Source organism: Cnephaeus nilssonii (genome assembly GCF_951640355.1).
Source record: "Cnephaeus nilssonii genome assembly, chromosome: 4".
NCBI classification, from domain to species: Eukaryota; Metazoa; Chordata; class Mammalia; order Chiroptera; family Vespertilionidae; genus Cnephaeus; species Cnephaeus nilssonii.
In genome coordinates, this window is record NC_137075.1 from 88838127 (window position 1) to 88846647 (window position 8521).

Genomic DNA, 8521 nt, shown 5'->3' on the forward strand with positions numbered 1-8521 from the left:
CCACCCATTGCAGGTTGAAATGATAGTGTTCTGTTGATGGCTTTCTTCCCCTCTCAGCCCTGCTCCTGTGTGTGTGGTTCGGGTGGGGAGCTCCTGCGGCTGGTTCCTGTCTCTGTGTTGGGGGGCAAGGGGAGGGCACAGCCCTGGCTGTGCTGACTGGGCGTGCCCCTGGCCCGAGACTTGGAGTGGGGGCCCAGTGCCCAGCCCCTAGCCCTCTCAAAGGCCATTTCCTTGGAGCATGGTGGCTTTGGTCCCTGCCTCTCACCCGAGCTTACGAGTCAGAAAAACCAAAGCCAGCCCTCCCCTTCCCGCCACCCCCGTTTTACAGATCGCTCTACAACAGCCTTCGCAAGTATTGTGAAGCACCTGTATGTGCCTGGTGGGAGCTTCCAGTGCTGCTCAGGCAAACGAGAGGAGGATGGAGGCGGCCGCTCTGACGGGGAGGGGACACGGCAGCTCGGGCTGAGTGGCTGGGAGAGAGGTCTGTGTGGGCTGTGGGGTGTTTCTCTCTTTTCCGAGTCCAGCACGGAAAAGGAATGGGTCCGGTTCCTGAGTGGAGGAGCTGGAGATTAAGAAATAAAAGAAAGAGACCAGATAGATAGAAGCAAGCTGGGAGCCGGGTGGGACGCTGCCTCCTCTGATGGAGGGGCAGGGACCCCCGAGCCCACGCAGCGCGTTTATTATATATCCCCAAATACCAGGAAGTATCACCAAAACTTAGGATCAAAGGAGCTTATTTGCATTCTTGAGTAGGCCGGAGCATTCCTGGTGCGTGACTGGATTTACATATCAAAGCCCGCTCCCCGACACCTGGGCAAGGTGAAAAGTCAGTACTGATAACACGGCCAGCCTTTTTGGGGAAGCATGTTCCCAGGTTGTGGCTCTGCCTATCGCCCTGAGTTCAGCTGACAGTCATTAAAGAAACGCCCATGTGCCTTCCCAGGCGCTGTCCACAGTGGGCTAGAGCAGCGGAGAGGGAGCACAATACACACCCCAATGGGAGTCAGTGGGGTCATTTTAAACTTTCCCGTAGCCACGTTTTTAAAAAGTCAAAAGAAGCAGATAAACTTAATAATACATTTTATTATTACGGAAACACGATCATTTCAACGTGTAATCAATACGAAAAGTTATTACTGAGATCTTTTACATTCTGTTTCTTGTACTAAAATCTTTTAACTCTGGCCGAAACCGGTTTGGCTCAGTGGATAGAGCGTTGGTCTGCGGACTGGAAGGTCCCAGGTTCGATTCCGGTCAAGGGCATGTACAGTGGTTGCGGGCACATCCCCTGGTGGGGGGTGTGCAGGAGGCAGCTGGTCGATGTCTCTCTCTCATCGATGTTTCTAGCTCTCTATCCCTCTCCCTTCCTCTCTGTGAAAAATCGATAAAATATACTTTAAAAAAATAAAAAATAAATAAAATCTTTGAACTCTGGTGTCCATTTATACTGCCAGCACTTCTCGGCTCAGACTGGCCACACGTGGAGTGCTCCATAGCCACGTGTGGCCAGCAGCCAGTGGCTGTGGCATCGGACACCACAGATGGCAAGGTTAAGAGCGCAAACTCCGGAGCCACTTACTAGCTGTGTGACCTTGGGCAAGTTGCTGAACCTCTCTGGGCCTCAGCTTCTTCGTCTGTAACATGGGGTAGTCATAGAACCTCCCCCTTGGAGTTGCTATGAGAATTCAATAAGCTCATAAACATAAAGAGCTAAATAGAGTCGTGCCTGGCAGGCAGGAAGTGCTATCTAAATGTTAGCCGTTAATAAGAAGAATTAGAAAGAGAGTGATACGTCTCTGAAGGAGGGGCCATCAAGGCCAAAAGCAGAGCAGAGGGCAGGGCGGGGAGGCTGGGGCTGGGGCAGGCGTGAGGGGGAGCAGAGAGGGCCAGCGGGGCAGCGAGCGTCACATCCAGCCTTGAAGAGCTGGGGCTCCTTCCCTGCTCCAGGAGCAGAGCCTCAGAGACCAGAGGGGAGCCTAGGGGCGGAGACTGTGCCTGACACCTGTTCCCATCTCCAGCGATGGGGCAGCAGCCCTGGGTGGGGGCCTGATGCACCCCTCAGTCTTCCCTCTCTTGTTCTGATTCCAAAACTGTTGCATTCCTCCCGTTCACGGCCGCCTGGGAAGCGCCAGGGCATCAGCTGGAGGGGGAATATTAATGATTCAATTTTCAACCGGGTTCCACTCCAGGGCCTCGCCTGCGACATGCATTTTTAATCATAACAAAACAGAATGACAAAGGGAGTCATTTGCAGCAAGGCAGCCCCTGCTGGCTGGCCCCCTCGAAGAATCGACTTGGAGGGGGAGGAGGAGCGGGCTTGCCAGCCCAGGAGGCATTCCCCATTCTGGTGCCAAGATTGCTCCCCGACTTCAGAGAGGGTCTAGCTAGGGGCCCAGCCTCTGGCCACGAAAGCCATTCTCTCTGGGCTGTGGCCCCTGCCAGAAGGGGCTGCTGGGTTGCAGGAAACAGAAACCCTTGGGCACCCATTGGCTGGGGCTGGGAGAAGCTGGCGTAGTGGAGACTTGACCTCCTCCCTAAGGTCTGGCTGACCCGCACGCAGCAGGGATAAAGAATTTGCCCCTGCCGATGTGGCTCAGTGGTTGAGCATCCGCCTGTAAACCAGGGTTTGATTCCTGGTCAGGGCACATGCCGGGGATTGTGGGCTCGGTCCCCAGTGGGGGCGGGGGTGTGTGTGTGCAGGAAACAGCCAATCGGTGATTCTCACCATTGATATTTCTTTCTCCCTCTCCCTTCCTCTTCGAAATCAATAAATACATTTTTTTGAAAAAAGAATTTTGGGGGTGATGTGGGTATAGAGGTTGCTGAGGAATCTACCTGCCCATTCTCCAAGGCCTGGAGTCATTCTTCTTTCCCGAGCCCCTGTCAGGCTTGGGATTGGGCACACCAGAGCTGGCCAGGTGCCATCTGGGCTGACCTCCCCTTGGTGGCACCTGGGATTGGCTGGCCCCTTTCTGCTGGAGGCGACCCCGCAGTTCCCTATTAGATCACCTTCTGCAGCTGCTGCTCTTGGCCCGTTTGGTTTGGTGACCACCTTTGCATGGAGCCAGCCTCGGTGCTCTCCTTACTCTTCCCGATCCTGTGAGGGCCCAGCCTGAATCCTGTCTCCTTTCCTGACTATCAGCCACAGGAATGATCTCCTTCCCCCAGTCTCCCTGTCTCCTTTTCACCCACATTTCCCACTGTCTGCCCCACTCCCCTGGCAATTCTGCTGCCCTCTGACCATCCTTCTGTCCACCCACCCGCTCTCTGAGCACCCAGTACCCCCAAGTGCTGTGCCTGCTCGCTCAGCCCAGTGGGGAAGGCCAACAGTCAGCCCGTAAACCTTCTCACTATATGGAAAGGGCGTGTGAAAAAGCTGCAAGGGGCACAGGTGCCTGTATACTTTAATGTATACATGCTATTTATTCCACCAACATTTATGAAGGACCTACTATGTGCCAGGCCCTGTGCTGGGTATGTAGCCACAGAGGCAAAGAACGCAGACACAATCTCTGCCTTCATGGTGTTTACAGTTAGGTGGGGAAGATGCAACAAACCCACAGGCACCCTGTGCTGCTTTTATATCCTCCCTTGTGTCTTGTACACAGCAGGCACTCAATAAATGTTTGCTGGTTGGTTGGTTTCAGAGTTAGCTGATTCTCTGACGGTGTCACCTTCGTCTTCTTTGCTTATGGCATTTTTGCTTTGTTTGTTTGTTTGTTTGTTTGTTTTGTTAATCCTTACCTAAGAGTATTTTTTTCCCATTGATTTTTAGAGAGAGTGGAAGGGAGGGAGGGAGAGGAAGAGAGAGAAACATCAATTTGAGAGAGACACATCAATTTGAGAGAGACATATCAATTGGTTGCCTCCTGCATGCACCCCAACCAAGGCCAGGGATTGAACCTGCAACCCAGGTACTTGTCCTTGACTGGGAATCAAACCCATGACCCTTCAGTGTGCGGGCCGATGCTCTAACCACTGAGCAGCACTGGCCAGGGCCCTGGCTTTATGCTTGTGAAGCTGGTTCCTAGGTTGGACCTTTTATCACCAGGAAGTCCCAGCCCCGATTTGGCTAGCTCCCCTCTCAGGTGCAATAAATTAACAACAGCGACCACCAACATTTATTAGTTGCTCCTTATGTGCTAAGCACTTTGGTGTGCTAAGCACAAGGTGCTAAGCACTTTGCCAATACAGGTAATACAATCATTTAATCTTCACAACAACCCCACGGACTAGGTATTATTATTCAACTCATTTCATCCAAGAGGAAAATCGGACACAGAGAGGTTAACTCGCTTGCCTGCGGTTGCACAGAGCTGGGATATAAACTGGGACAGTCTGGCCGCAGGGCCTGAGCCCTATACCACACTGTTATCCGGTGGCTGCCTCCTGTCAGGTAGGAAACGGGCCAGGAAGAGCATCTTTCCCCCTTTTGCAGAAATTTGCTGCCTTTTAGTTAACAGGGCGCCATTGCTGGGTATGTCCAAGCTGTGCATCACACCCTCCAGGAATCACGGGATGGCAGCCCCGGGGGCCTCAGAGGTCCTCTCTGCACCCCCCTCATGGGAAGGGAGCCCAGGCCCAGGGATGGGAAGGGACTGGCCCAAGGGCTCAAGTCCAAGCCTTGGTTGGGCTCCTCTCCTGAGCCAGGCTGTCCACAGCCGCATTGTTTTACACGGGCTCATAGAGACGGGGCGGCTGACAGCTGGTCTCCGGTGCAGGGGCAGGAAGGCCCATGAGCAGCTCCTGACCCCTGAGTCTGCGCCTGCTTTTCAGCTGTCCTTCGACCCTAAGGACCCTTATTCCTGGCCTCTCAGGCCCCCTGCCCTCCTTGCCCTATGTCACCCTCTTCAGAGTTGGCACCGCCGGCTTCCTTCCCATTGCCTTTCCCCTGAGGTGCCAGATGCCAGCAGCCCGTGCTTCCATCCAGGGGGCCCAGGGAAGGGGTGGGAGGGCGGAGAGGCCAGCCCTGATGGCTTGGTAGTGACTGCCGCTGCCCTGGCTCTCGTCAGCAGCAGGAGCCTGTCCCCGGGGCTCTCCTCGCTCTTCATTCACTCATGCATTCCAACATGTGCACTAGCATGTTCCGGGGCAGGGTACAGTCGTGAGCAAGACAGCCCACTGTGGAAGAGAGAGGAGGCAGGGGGGCAGGTGGCCCAGTCTTCAGGCGGCACAGACTCTGCTGGGGCTGAGGCTTCCGGTCCCAGTGGGCAAGGAAGGCCGACGTGGCATCTCACTGGGCGGAAGCAGAGGACTTTCACCATGAAGTCGGGGTCGCTGAGCGGTCCTGGCTTTCTCAGGCGTGCCGGAGGGTTTGTGGAAACCACTAGCAGGTAGGAAGAAGGCACAGAGGTGGCTATTTCTGTCCTCTCCAACCCCTGCCGTTGACCAAGGGCGTCCCGGAACAGGGCTTGTTCCCACGCCTGCCCTAGGAAGGAGGCCGCAGTCCATCCCGGGCTTTTCTAGGAACGTTCGGGGTCCTGGTCATGGCTCTGAGGGGCTTCTACGGAGGACACGTCGGTGAACCCAGCCTTGTGCTGACCCATCTCTGCTCCTCCTGCTTCCGCCTGGGGTAGGAGTCCCTAGCGTGACACAGGGGCTCCCGGGGACTCAGGCCGTCTTGCCGTGGAGCCTGCGGCTTCGGCTCTCTGTGCTCCTGTCCCCTCCTTCCTGCCGCCAGCCGCGCTCTCTGATCTGAGGGCGGTTATTCCCCAGCCGCCTGAGGCTCCTCTTTCTGATGGTATTAAAGTCCCCGCAGTTCTCCCCTCATTAATGATTGGCATATTTTTACCTCTCACTAAAGGAGCTTCAAGGCGACTCCCGGGGGGCTGCTCTCCGAATGGAACAATTTCATCCTGCTCCAGAAACGCATTAAAAAGGGTTTGTCAGGATCTTATCGCCCGTTAGAGAAAGCGAATTAAATCACTTCTATTTATTCGATGGGGCAGGTGTGTGTCTTTCCATCAAGCCCTGGTCCTGGCTTCGGCCTGGGGTGGGCACGAACAGAGCACCCCAGCATCCTGGCTGCTGGAGGGGGGCAGTGCTGGCCGCCGCTGATCCAGCCTCTCTGTCCCCAGGGGGCGCCTTTGTATCAGCCCCACCTGCCAGGCGAGCCAGCGGTGATGAGGTATTGGCCCACCCAAACCAAAGTCACCTGTCAGTGGCCGCTCCTTCCAGGTACCTGCTGCTCCCACAGCCAGAGGGTGCATCTCCGCCCAGGCGGCCGTGTTTCTCAGATCACACATCTTCTCCCCTACTTGACGAGAGAAGAGTGTAGACTATTTCTCCTTTGGGGAGTAGGTGTTTGTGGGTTGTTTTTTGTTTGTTTTTAAAGAAGACAGTATTTTAAAGAAAATACTACAGAATATAGTATGTATCTACCACCCAAAATTGACAACTGATAATATGTTGTGACATATGCTTTACGTCTTAGCAATAGAATTGCCATTTCGGGTAAGTTAATGTGCCCATCCCTCAGCTGCATTATGTTCCAACACCTCCACCGTGGTGAGTGTCGTGAATTTTTTTATGTATCTTTCTAGGCCCTTAAACATCCTTTTACGTAACCTCTGTGTCCCCAAGGGTGGTGCAGCGTGCTGGGCCAGTGGCTCTCCTCCACGCGGCAGCTTCGTGGGCCTCAGCATGGACGCTGGCAGCAAGTGGCAGCTCGCAGCTCCGTGACCTTGGCTAGTAACCCCACACCCCCACATCTCGGCTTCCCCGCCTCCAACGTGGGGATAACCACAGCACCTGCCTTGTGAGACTTGTGAGGATGAAATGCGATGATTGAAGCACTTAGCGAAGTGCTGGCCCCTGAGAAGTGGCCACAAATGTCTCCCCTCTCCCCTTCCACCTGCACCTCGTGGGGGGCGGGGGGGGGGGGCGCAGCTCGTGGCTTCCAGGCACCCCTCCAATGTACACGTTCATGCCCACCCAACCTCAGGCTGCCTCAGGATGGGTGGCGGACACATTGCAGACAGGCCCAGCTGGAACCCTGTCATTTGCTGCTAGGAGGAAGCAGGCTGGGTGGGAAATCCCGCCGGTCCCACGGCTCCCCGATCGAGCATCCCCTGATCAGGGCCAGGCAGGAGCAGAGGAGCCGCCTGGCCTGGCCAGCCCGAGGCCACGGCCCTTCCAGCTGCGCCGCTGCCTCCGTGGCCCCAGGAACGGTTCAAAAGGCTGTGCCTTGTGCCCCATCACGTCGCACAAAAGGACATATTGATTGGTTCGTAGGAGCGTTTCCTGGGGTCCTTTATATCTCTCTCCCTCGCCACCGTAATGAAGAGGCTGAGTGCTCCGAGGAGGGGAGAGGCCGACACACATCCATCCGGGTGGGATTCTTCATCTTATCAATCAGCACTTTAATTAGACACGTCCGAGAGGGCAGTTCCATCTTGGGGCGGGCGGCAATCTTTATCAAGCATGCCACATCTCTAATTACTGTGTGCTGACAGATAACAATGGAGGGGCAGGTGGGGAGAAAGGACAGCAGGGCCCCGAGAGTGGCTGCTCACCCAAGGAGAGTGTCCTTCCCTGGCAACCTGGAAGGAATCGCTCAGGCCCCGCTACCCAGGGGCAGCGACGTGGCCTCCGATAACAGCCCTCCGAGTGAGTGCGGGAGGAGGCACCGGAGTGGCTGGGTCAGCAGATGGACAGGGGTAAGGGTTCCCTGCACCCCCCCCCCCACCCCACCGCCCCAACCTGTGCTCCTGACACACACTCTTTAGCTCTGAATTTAATGTTTGCTCTGTGTTTTTAATGATATGGTAGAAAGAACCATGGCCTGGCTGGCATGGCTCAGTGGTTGAGCATTAATCTATGAACCAGGAGGTCACAGTTCGATTCCTGATCAGGGCATGTGCCCAGGTTGCAGTCTCGATCCCCAGGATGGGGCATGCGTAGGCAGCCGATCAATGGCTCTCTCTGATCATTGATGTTTTTTTTTCTCTCTCTCCCCATCCCTTCCTCTCTGAAATCAATAAAAATATATTTAAAAAAAAAAAGAGCCAGCAAGTTCTAGGTTTGAACCCTATGGCTTGGCTCCCTGGCTCCAGGCCAACCAGTGTGAGACCTTGGGTGGATGGTGTAACCTCTCCGGGCTCAGTCGCCTTCACTGCTAACTGGGGACCGTCACACCTCCTGGTAGGATTGCTGTGGCCGTGGATTGGACCGAGGTGTGAGCAAGTGTGTGTGCGTGTTTCTTCCTGCCCTTCCGCCTGCCCCTGCATCTGGTGAGCAGCTTTATTTAGGGAGTGGGGACGGTTAGACCATCAAAGGCTAACGGCGAAGGCTCCTGACTTTCCCGGGTGACTCTTCTGCTCGGCAGTGTTGGCAGATCTCACGGACGTGGCATCTGGGGGTGGTGAACAGGGCGTGGAGCTGCAAATTCTGTTTTGGGTGAGGTTCGCTGGCTTGGAAGTAACAGAATTACCATGAGTTTGGGCACTGGACCTGGGTTGGACCGATGGAGCTCTGTTATGAATTGGATTAATCGTTCATTTCTCTCTGAGCCTCAGTTTCC